Raw genomic sequence first — 12,691 nt, 5'->3', positions numbered from 1 at the left:
TAAAATTACTAACTCGATATATACATTATGGTGTTTGTATGCTTTGGAATCTTTCCGGCCTTTGAGATCCATAAAAATCAAATCGTGGTAGCTAAAAGATTCAAAAAAAAAAAATGTAGAAGTCATCATAAACACGATAGGCTTGATTTATAATTTGACAAAAACAATGAGTCTTTCAAATCATCTACTGGATATCTAACAAACCTATCGTATATCTAACTTACTAAGACAATAACTATCAATAACTAAGATTCACAATTAAATTTCAAAATTTTGACGAGACAGACACTTTTATATCATAAAAAGTATTTATGTATATTATAATTGATTTTCACGTTATTAATAACGAAGAGGGAATTAAGGGCGTGCATGGCAATATTTCTATTCCGGAGAACTATTTCTTTTCAGAAATAGTTCTTTTCTATTTCTGCTCTAGGAATAATTTCTGAGTAAAATAAGGTGCTTGGTGACTATATAAAATTTCTATTCTTGGAATAGAAAAAGAATAGAAATGCGTTTCGTAAAAATTTATAATTTTTGTATTTATTTATTTTTTCTTCTTACAAAAATTGAACTCCCACTTTCTCACCTAATCCCTCTATTTCGTTCTCCCTTTCCTAGTCTTCAAATCTTGAAATCCAACCACCGCCCCCAACTTTTAAAGCGAACAAATGAGCACGAAAAATCCACATCCATGCTTTTTCCCTCCGCCTCTTGAGATTGGAAACGAGCGCAAGGAATCTCCTGCTTGCCCTTTCATTCTCTCTTTCTTCCTTTTTCAAGAAATTCATTCTTGGGACAAAGTAAAGTTTCGATTTTTCTTCGGCTGCGCGTTGGGTTGTGGGCGGTAATCCTGCGACGGCGGTCGGTGGCGATGGTCGACGGTCGTGCGGCGGTCATGCGATGGCAGCAGCAGTCGTAATCAAGGTTTGCGAGCCTATACTGACCTTCAACCACAAGAGCACGTTACTTTTACCCTGTTGGGAGAATATGTAATCAAGGTTTTTTGTGCTGTGCGACCTTCAACCATGAAGGCATATTACTTTTACCCTATCGGGAGGATAATAGCATCAAGATCTAAGAAGATCCTCAAATGTAGATTAGGGGGCGATGCTCACTTTGCGCGTGGGTTCCACGCACTTGCCCAAAGGGTAGGTACATACGGAAAGCACAAATTAGATTGCATAATGATTTGGTTGTCAAATCAACTGAGATAATTCCTCTTCTAAATTAATTTTTTAATTCGATCATGGGGGAACATGCGGTTGGTTTTCTCCAGAATGTGCATCCTATTCGTTCTTCTCCGTTTCTTACTGTGTAGTGTACGTTGGGTTCTTGTTTGTTCATGTACATGTTGTTGCTTTGTCAATTAATAGGATGAATGTGGCAAGTTGTTTTGTCGGTAATTATCTTCTTCTAGATAAGAGTATTTCATGAGATATGTGAGTTCTTGAAATGACCAATTGCAGCACTTCGGAGGTTCCGACAAAAAATGAGCAAAGAAGTTCTTAACTTAATTCGGACAATGAAACATGAATTTCAAGTTGGAATTTTTTAGGATTGCAAGTTTGATAAAGCTTCTAAATATTTCTAAGGCTGATATTTATGCCCAAGTTGCTGTAAGCTTGATTTTGATCTTGGTTGACTGGATCCTCTTAATTTTGAGACTCCTGTTTCTGGTTTTGCATGGCTAAAGCATGTGATATCATTCATGTTAGTTGGACATTTTTTCTAGCATACAAGAAAAAAAATTAAAATTCTAAATAGTATTTCTTGCTTCTGCTATGTCTCCAAAGGAAAACACTTTTTCAAAAAATTGAACTCCCACTTTCTCACCTAATCCTTCCATTTCTTTCTCCCCTTACTGGTCTTCAAATCTTGAAATCTGACCATGGCCCCTGACTTTTAAAGCAAACAAATGAGCATGGAAAATCCCCATCCGTGTTTTTTCCCTCTGCCTCTTGAGATTGGAAACGAGCGCAAGGAATCTCCTGCTTGCCCTTTCGTTTTCTCGTTCTTCCTTTTTCAGGAAATTCGTTTTTGGGACGAAGTAAAGTTTCAATTTTTCTCCAGCTGCTTGTTGGGCTGTGTGCGGCGATCCGTGGCAGCGGTCGGCGGTTGTGCGACGATCGTGCGGCAATCGTGCGGCGGTCGTGCGACGGTCGTGCGGCGGCGGCAGCAGTCGTTATCAAGGTTTGCGAGCTTGTACTGACCTTCAACTACAAGGGCACGTTACTTTTACCCTGTTGGGAGAATATGTAATCAAGGTTTGCAAGCCTATACTGACATTCAACCATGAGGGCATGTTACTTTTACCCTATCGGGAGGATAATAGCATCGAAGATCTAAGAAGATCCTCAAACGTAGATTAGGGGGGGCGATGCTCACTTTGCGCATGGGTTCTGCGCACTTGGCCAAAGGGTAGGTACATACAGAAAGCACAAATTAGATTGCATAATCAGATTTGGTTGTCAAATCAACTGAGATAATTCCTCTTCTGTATTGATTTTTTAATTCAATCGTGGGGGAACATGCGGTTGGTTTTATCCAGAATGCGCATCCTATTCATTCTTTTTTTGTTTCTTATTGTGTAGTGTGTGTTGGGTTCTTGTTTGTTCATGTACATGCTTTTGCTTTGTCAAATAATAGGATTAATGTGGCAAGTTGTTTTGTTGGTAATTATCTTCTGCTACATAAGAGCAATTCATGAGATGTGTGAGTTCTTGAAATGACCAATTGCAGCTCTTCAGAGGTTCCAACAAAAAATGAGCAAAGAAGTTCTGAACTAGGAAATTGCCAAGAACTAGGAAAGAATTGCCATCTTTGCTCAATTTGTAAACACACTCTTGGAAGTGCACCTGCTTCGCTTTGAGCTTTAGTCTCTAGGATACATTGACCTTCAACCACCAAGTTTGAATTGAAAGTTCGTACCTAAGGGAGATGGAGGACAGAATGGGATGACGACTCGCTGGAGATCGCAGCTGGAGCAACACGAGAGAACTAAAGTCACAAAAAGCTGGTGGCAAATAACTGAGAGGAGAGAGAGTGAGGTGAATGAGGAGGGAAGAAGGTGAAAGCCGATGCTTCATATTAGTACAAAAAGGTCGTTCTTCAAGTCACATATATATAACACCTTTGGCAGACGCAAGAGCATATCAGAATCGGAGATTTCATATCTTCCGTTATAAGGAAAAAGTAAGCCCTCATAGTTAAAGGTTAGTGTATCCTAGAGACTAAAGCTCAAGGCAGAGCAGGTGCATTTCCAAGTGTGTGTTTATAGACTGAGCAAAGATGGCAATTCTTTCCTAGTTCCTTTTGTAATAGTCTCTTCTCATGAAGGCACTCACTTTTGACCTTTGGTAGACGCAAGAGCAGATCATAATCAAAGATTTCATATCTTCCGTTATAAGGAAAAAGTTGTCCTACCCTCGTGGTTGAAGGTCAGTGTATCCTAGAGACTAAAGCTGAAAGTGGAGCAGGTGCACTTCCAAGTGTGTGTTTATAAACTGAGCAAAGATGGCAATTCTTTCCTAGTTCCTTTTGTAATAGTCTTTTCTCATGAAGGCAATCACTTTTGACCTTTGGCAGACGCAAGAGCAGATCAGAATCGAAGATTTCATATCTTTCGTTATAAGGAAAAAACTGCCCTGCCCTTGTGGTTGAAGGTTAGTGTATCATAAAGACTAAAGCTCAAATCCGTCGCACGATCGCTATATAACCGCCGCACGAATGCGGCACGATCGCCGTACGATCGTGGCACGATCGCCGCACGACCGCTGCACGACCGCCGCACGACCGCCGCACGACCGTCGCACGACCGCCGCACGACCAGATCCTACCCCAAAGAAAGCTAATCTTTATACTCTACCAGTTTTATGAAATATCAATAGGTCTCGGTAGTCCAACCCTTACCCGGCCATCTTTCTTGTGCATTGGTACTGAACTACTAACTCTCCAAAACACTCTCGACATCTTGTTTGGTTAAGCATTTGAGCTTAGGCCGAAAGCTCACAGAGAGGACCAGCTACCTTTCGCATGTTTCTGATGGAATCTACTCAAGCCAATCATAAGTTTTGGAACTAGTGTGGCATGTGCACATAGAGAAACTTAAATCCCTTTTCTCGTCAAAGCATAAGCCCAGAGGACAAAGCTATCTGTGTCGGGTTAGAGCCCATGAAGTTCTTCGAGTCGGTCTTAACAGCCTCAAGCCACTGGAGGCAGAGCAAAGACTTAAGGAGAGAGCCTCAAGCTAGGGAGAGGGCCTCACGCCACACGCAGGTGGAGAACCTCGGGCCAGCTAGGAGGCCACTAGGTACGAGGTGAGCTTTAGAGAAGTCACACATATGTGAGCCTCACAGAAGCCTCCAAAAATGAGAGCTTCGAAACAGAAGTCACCAGGTGCAACGGTAACTTCTAACTGAGAGGCATTGCAGCCTCAATAGCTCTATGTGAGCAAATTATCCCTCCATGATTGGAAATGAAAGATAGAATAGTTGTGTATGTGCATGTATCAGCTAGTTTGAATTGAAAGTTCGTACTTAAGGGAGATGGAGGACGGAATGGGATGACAGCTCGCTAGAGATCGCAGCTCGAGCAGCACGAGAGAACTAAAGTCACAAAAAGCCGATGGCAAATAATTGAGAAGAGAGTGAGTGAGGTGAACAAGAAGGGAAGAAGGTGAAAGCTGATACTTCAGATTAGCACAAAAAGGTCATTCTCCAGGCCACATATATATAACACCTTTGGCAGACGCAAAAGCATATTAGAATTAGAGATTTCACATCTTCCATTATAAGGAAAAAAGTAAGCCCTCATGGTTGAAGGTCAGTGTATCCTAGAGACTAAAGCTCAAAGCGAAGCAAGTGCACTTCCAAGTATGTGTTTACAGACTGAGGAAAGATGGCAATTCTTTCCTAGTTCCTTTTGTAATGGTCTCTTCTCATGAAGGCAATCACTTTTGACCTTTGGTAGACGCAAGAGTAGATCAAAATCAAAGATTTCATATCTTCCGTTATAAGGAAAAAGCTGCCCTACCCTCATGGTTGAAGGTCAGTGTATCCTAGAGACTAAAGCTCAAAGCGAAGCAGGTGCACTTCCAAGTATGTGTTTACAGACTGAGGAAAGATGGCAATTCTTTCCTAGTTCCTTTTGTAATGGTCTCTTCTCATGAAGGCAATCACTTTTGACCTTTGGCAGACGCAAGAGCATATCAAAATCGGAGATTTCATATCTTCCGTTATAAGGAAAAAGCTGCCCTGCCCCCGTGGTTGAAGGTCAGTGTATCCTAGAGACTAAAGCTCAAAGATGCCGCACGATCACCGTAAGACTGCCGCACGAATGTGGCACGATCGCCGCATGATCGCCACACAACCGTCACATGACCGCCGCACGACCAGATCCTACCCCAAAGAAGGCTAATCTTTCTACTTTATCAGTTTTATGAAATATCGATAGGTCTTGGTAGTCCAACCCTTACCTGGTCATCTTTCTTGGGCATTGGTACCGAACTACTGACTCTCCAAAACACTCTCGACATTTTGTTTGGTTAAGCATTTGAGCTTAGGCTAATTGGAACTCTTCAGTCTTATGAAGTGGAACGGATCAATGAAGATGAAGATCCAAAAGGTAAGAAATCTATTGCATTAAAATCAAATGATGATTCTGATGATACGGATTCTCAAGAAGATATGGACGATGAGGAGCTTGCTCTCATGATAAGAAGATTGAAAACCGAATAGAAAAGGAAGAAGGTTCAACTCAAAGAAACAAAGCTTTCAAAGACAGCATGTTTGATGATGAGGAACCAATCAAAGACATAGTCTGCTTTGAATGTAAGAAAAAGGGACACATCAACCTAACATAAGTCCTCTTTCAAGAAGAAGAAAGAAAAAGCTGAAAGATTTGAAAAGCTCTCAAAGTCGAAACTGGACACAGAGTGTGAAGAAAGTGATAATGAATATGTCAATCTATGTCCGATGGCACAATCGACTGCACTGGATCGTACTCGGACGGTGAATTTGAGGCAAGTAATATTAAAATTCTGTCAAAGTTTCTAAATATATTGATGAATTATGTTTTAGTCTTAAGATTTTTCTCAAAAGAATTTCCGAACTGAAAAAGGAAAACTCAGCTCTAAAACAAAAGGAAAATGTTTTAGTAGAAAGAGTTAAAAGTCTAGACTTGATTTGTTTCCTCTCTTAAAGAAAATGAAGATAATCTTTTAAAAGAAAATGCTTTTTTAAAAACAGACTTATAAAATATCTCAAAGAAATTTTCAATAGGGTCCGAAAACTTAAGAAAATTCTTTCGGCTCAAAGACCTTACTTCAATAAGTCCGGTCTAGGTATGACGAAGAAACAATTCCCCGATTGATTTTCCTAAAGTAAAAGAAAGAATTAAGAAAAGACTCTCGAGAGAGGTTTACAAAAATCACTTCAATAAAGTTTTTGTAAAACTGTAGGTAGAAATGCTCTAAAATGTTCAAAATGCAAAAGTCCGGATCACTTTGAAAAAGAGTGTCCTATGGTTTGGAAACCCGTTAAGAGAATATGGGCTAATCTTTGCTTATGTTACTAACACAAAAGGACCCAAGAAAGTTTGGGTACCAAAGAAAGCTTGAGACTTTTTTTAAATGTAGGTCACCGTCAAGAAAAAGGTAAAGTGGTATTTTGACAGGGATGCTCAAGACACATGATAGGAGACTCAAATTGTTTTATAAAGATTGCTCAAGTAAATGGTGGAAAAGTTTCATTTGGAGGAAAAACAAAGGGAGTATTGTGGATTTGGAACTGTGAAAATTAGAAATCTCACAATAAATAATGTTTCCTTAGTGGAAGGACTCAATTACAATCTTCTCAAAGCATTAGTCAATTGTGTGATACTGGTTTCAAGATCTTTTTCAAGAAGGAATATGTTCGGGAATCGTAAAGACTCTACTCGGTCTTTCATGGGTCGTAGACATGGAAACATTTATCTTCCGGATGTGAAACCAAATGAATCGCAATGTTTTATCTCAATTCAAGACGAAGCAAGCTTATGGCACGTAAAGCTTAGTCATGTCAACATGAAGCAATTAGCCAAAATCTCATCAAAGCAGCTTGTTCGAGGACTACCCAAATTACCTTATCAAAAGATGGATCCATGCACTCCATGTATTCCGGGGAAAGCAGGTAAGAAATTCATTCAAGCCAATAAATCATGTCTCTAATAATCATGTACTACAGTTGCTGCATATGGATCTCTTCGGACCAACCAGAACACGGAGTATTGGAGGTAAGAAATATTGCCTAGTAATTGTGGACGATTACTCCCGTTTTACTTGGGTATATTTCCTTGCAAGTAAGTCTCGAAACCTTCTCGTATTTTGAAAAGTTTGCTAAAAAGGTTCAAAATGAAAAAGGATGTTTTATCTCAAGTATAAGAACAGATCATGGAGGTGAATTTGAAAATCAAGATTTTACAAAATTTTGTGATGAATCGCTTTAATCATGTGTTCTCCTCTCCATATACTCCTCAGCAAAATGGAGTTGTGGAAAGAAAGAACAGATCTCTTCAGAAATGGCTAGAACTCTTTAATTGAAAGCAAGATTTCTTCACGATTTTGGGCTAAGTTGTTTCAACAAAGATGTTATATCATCAATAGAGTCTTCTTAAGACCTATTCTAGAGAAAACCCCTTACGAATTGTTCAAAGATAAGAAGCCTATTGTTTCATACTTTCATGTATTCGGTTGCAAATGTTTTATATTGAAAATGCAAAGATCGAGTTGGTAAGTTTGAAGAAATATCGGATGAAGGTATCTTCCTTGGATATTCTACATCAAGCAAAGCCTTCGAGTCTATAACAAGAAGAGCCGATGTCTGTGGAGGAGTCAATGAATGTCAAATTTCAATACTCAACGCAAGATGAATCAAGTCGACTCATCAAGAAGAGTCGAAACTCGCTCCAGATCTTCCAAAGCTTACAACTCAAGAAGCATCTCGACTCGGAAAACCAGCTTCAAGATGTTCGTGAAGATCCAAACAAAGAAAGAGATCATCAACTGACAGATCAATGAGTAACTAGAAGCATAAGTCCGGTCATCCCAAAGATCTTATAATAGGCGAAATGAATGAAGGAATTCGCACCGAGATCCAAAAGGCGAGAAGAGTCTAGTCTTTGTGGCTCGTTTCTGAAATTGAACCAAAAGCATAGAAGAAGCTTTATCGATGAAAACTGGATTGAAGCTATGCAAGAAGAGCTCAGACAGTTTAGCATTAATGATGTCTAGAAATTGACATCCAAACTGAAAGGTAAAACTGTTATTAGAGCTAAATGGGTGTTCAGAAACAAGATGAATGAGAAAGGAAAAGTCGTAGGAAACAAAGCAAGACTCGTGGCCAAGGGATATACGCAAGAAGAAGGAATAGACTATGATGAGACTTACGCTCCAAAAGAGCAAGGTTAGAAGCTATTCGACTATTACTTGCGTTTGCTTGTTATAAGAATTTCAGTGTTATTCCAAATGGACGTCAAAAGCGCCTTCCTAAATGGAGTCATCCAAGAGGAAGTTTATGTGGAACAACCACCAGGGTTTGAAGACCCAAAGAAGCCCGCCTCGGGTCTTGGCGAAGAAGGCTTTGTATGGTTTAAAGCAAGCACCTCGAGCTTGGTACGACAGTATTAAGTAAGTTTTTAATACAAAATGGTTTTGTTAAAGGTAAAGTAGATACTACTTTATTTATCAAAAAGGAGAAGAAAAGTTTCTTACTTGTTCAAATATATGTGGATGACATTATTTTCGGATCTTCTAATGAAAATATGTGCAAGAAATTTTCTAAGTCTATGCAGATGAATTTGAAATGAGTATGATGGGAGAGTTAACATTCTTTCTTGGTCTTCAAGTAAAACAATTGAAGGAAGGAACTTTCATTTATCAAGAAAAATATGTTAATGATCTTGTCAAAAGATTTGGACTGGAAAAGTGCAAAAAGACCGACATACCGATATCAAGTTCTTTGAAGATAGACAAAGATGAAGAAGGGAAGAAAGTTGATCAAAAGCTGTAGACAGAGCATCATTGGTTCTCCTTTATCTTCTTTCTAGACTCCGACATCTTGTTGAGTGTTTGCATCGTGTGCTAGGTTTCAATCGGATCCTAGAGAATCCCATCGAGTCTTGCGAAACGCATCATTAAATACGTTGCTTCATCATCAAGCATCGGTCTTTGGTATCCTAAGAAGGGAGACTTTAATCTTCCGGGGATATTCAGACGCAGATCCGGCCGGTTGCGAGTTGATAGAAAGAGCACTTCGGGAACTTGCCGTTGCTTGGAAGAGGTGTGTCTTGGTTTTCAAGGAAACAAAGCACGTGTCTCTTTCAACAATGGCAGAGTATGTAGCCCACGGGAAGCCGCTTGTTCGAAAATTCTATGGATAAAACAACAGCTAAGAGACTTTGAAATTGAAGACTCATGCACGGAGATTAATTGCGACAACACCAGCGCTATCAACCTCACCAAAAATCCAATTCTCCACTCAAGAGCAAAGCATATAGAGATTCGACATCACTTTATAAGAGACCATGTTCAAAATGGAGATGTTTCAATTCAATTTGTTGACTCAAAGAATCAACTGGCGGATATATTCACAAAGCCTTTGGAGAAAATCAATTTGAGTCTATACGTTCCGGACTCAACATTTTGAGGTATGAGGATATCAAAGTCTAAAGACTTTCGAGACTCAAACTTACAAGACTTTATCTCGAAAGACAGTCTTGGTAACGTCCGTCACTGTAAGTCTTTCTCTCTTGAATCTCATCTTGAAAAGGTACGATTGTCGGTGTGTTTAAATTGTTGCTATATTTAATTGACGTAAATATTGCATCGTTTCATTTTCAAAAGGGAAGTTATTTTCCAAATGGCTATTTTTGCGGAAAAAGACAGTTATTTTGAAAAGGCATATTTTTATTTCCTTTATGACGGTTCGTTTATCCCTCTTTTTAACCGATTGTGAACCTGTCGATTCCTCTTCACTTTTCTCTCAAAAACCCTAGAAAGCATTGATCCTCCATTCCCGTTTGTCTTCTTCGTTTAATCCTCAAAAGTTGTCATCTTTCTGGGAAAGTCAAGCAAGGAATCTTCCAAAACTAAGAAAGATGTCATTTTCAAGAAAGTTTTCGAGAATTGCAGCGGGGACCACGGCGGATGAGTGAGGGTCCTACGCACTTCGATCTTGCGAAGATGAAGTGACTCCGCAACAAGCCAGCGAGCCCACAACATTCTCAACAGCGTCATTCTCCTCCATCTAGTCCTCAAGGCGTTGATCATCAACAACGGGAAGAAATCATCGGGATGCGGACCGTAAGAGTTCAAAAGCCCGCTTATATTTACCAGATTATATCGTGCCCTAAAAGGAATTGTACTCTTTGAACTACGTTGATGATTTTCTTAAAGACAAAGGACATGGGAACGAATATATCTTTCTGAAAAAAAATGGAAAGTTTGGGAATTGTTCAAAAGGGGTGGCCGAGGAAACCCTTGCAAATATCCCAAGTGATCCTCGTGACTGGGGGCCGAATCCTGTAGATGGGAATGATGATGATAAATTATACAGTCAATTCCAACCGAAAATGAGTGTTGCGGTTGATAATCAAGGAAAAATGGGAGATTTGTTCAGATCAAAGGAGCAAAAGGATCTCGTACTCGAAATTCTTCAAGCGTGGGGTAATAAACCCTAGGAGTGTAGATTTTGATTTTCTGGATCGTGAATATGAACTTGAGGGAAAAGTTCAGTTATATTCAACTTGAAAAGTTCCGTCCGACTCTACGAGAGGCCTATCTGAATTAACCGTGCATATTTCTATTCAAATCTAAGCTTTTTGGATGCGAATAGATTCTCGTTCAGCATTAAAGACCAAGATTATGTTGTGGATATGAATATGTTGGAGATGTGTTAGAAGTCGAAAGAGGAAGATATCGCCCAATCAAAGTTTCCATTGCTCGGGCCACTCTTGAACCGGTGAAGGACAGGAGAAGATGAAAAGATCACCTACTTAAGGATGGGTGCATTCAACATCTTGCTTCACAAGATTGTGATTAATTGCCTCCGACCAAAATCAACTTCCAAGACTCGATGTTTCAAGTTCGAGAGGCCAAGCCGATGTATGTCATTCTCTTTGGAAAAAGGTTTTCTCCCTCATACCGTGATGTTTCACATGTATAGAGCAATGATGAAGGACAGAGGTCAACTCCCTTACCCAAGCCTTGTTACGAAGTTATTCGGACATCGAATATTCAGCCTCCACAAATCTTTTGTGTTCGACCATGCGATCATATGGTGGTAGGTCTGAAAATGGTGACCAAAATGCGTCCAAGGAACTGAGCAAGGAGTTGGAGAAATTCAAGGAGAAGACTCCCGCAAAATCTCATCAAATATCTTAACGGCTAAAAAGAAAAGGGAAGGAGCCCATGGTTGCTCCATCCAAGAGAAGAAGAGCTCTCCTTGTTGAGGATGAAGATGATGAGGAAGACATCACCATCTCGCATTGGCTTTGAAGAATTTAAGTCGTCCCGTTCCACGTAAAGAATCGAAGCAAATGACGAAAGAAGCGAGAGGAGAAGGAAGAAGAAGAAATAGAAGCTGAAAAAGAAACAGAGGAGGAAAGACTGAAGAAGAAAGAAGAGAAGAAGGAGAACCCAAGAACACTCTTCTTCACCGTAGGCATGGAAACGGGGGAGATCGGGGAGAAAAGAGTGAAGTCTTCATGTCCCGATGCAAGTGAAGGATGAGGATGTTTATGCATCTCAATTTCCAGAAGAAGAATCATGGATATTCTTTTGGAGATGCGAGGTCAGATTTATGCCTTGGGATGCGAAGTTCAAAGCTTGAAGAATGAAGGTCAAGCTTCTTCCCGTTCATTGAATGATAAAATGAAAGCTCTCTCTGTTCGTAATCAGGCCAATGCCAAGAGTGAGGAGATTGCACGGCTAAAGGAAGACTTTAAAAGACCGGGAAGGCATCGTTCGGTTTATGGAAGATTTCCAGCTTGTCCGCGTTCCCAAGCAATCTTAACTTCATCTCATCCTTTTTAATTATGACAAAAGGGGGAGAGATGCAAGATTTGATCAAAAACCTTTCATTCAACTTTTAATTGTTTGTTGGATTGTTTTGTGGTTTGAATCGCTTGACTTTGGTTTGTGTCTGGATGAGAACCGAACTAGACTTGGACTTGATTGCTTCTATTAACTAATATTGATATCTTATGGATGGCTTCATCATATACCGGACTAACCTATTTTCGTGGTTGAGATTCTAGTGTTATTCTCGTTAAGCCATTTACCTCTATAAGATATGCATATGTGTTTGAGAAATGTTTTGCGGGTCAAAGATATCCAAATCTGCAGGAAAGTTTTGTCACCATCAAAAAGGGGAGATTGTTGGAGAAATCTTCTTGAAGTGTTTTGAAGTTGACAAATCGTTTCTATCGATCTAGTCGAAGGCTTGCACTCGCTATTTAAAGTCTAAAGACCTTGGGACAGCGACTCAAGACTCAAAGTCTATCCTCATTGACAGTCACTAATCCGTTGAAGAAAGGTTATCCGTAACCTGGATGTTTCGTTGAGGATTTAACCTTGTCAACTCGGAGAAGATCTCATGGCTGGAGAAGACATAAATGGAGTCCTTTGATTGATCGAAGATTGATTCGATATTTG

Source organism: Eucalyptus grandis, chromosome 6 (genome assembly GCF_016545825.1).
Source record: "Eucalyptus grandis isolate ANBG69807.140 chromosome 6, ASM1654582v1, whole genome shotgun sequence".
Classification (NCBI taxonomy): domain Eukaryota; kingdom Viridiplantae; phylum Streptophyta; class Magnoliopsida; order Myrtales; family Myrtaceae; genus Eucalyptus; species Eucalyptus grandis.
The sequence above is the reverse complement of the archived record's forward strand: the minus strand, read 5'-3'. Positions refer to the sequence as shown.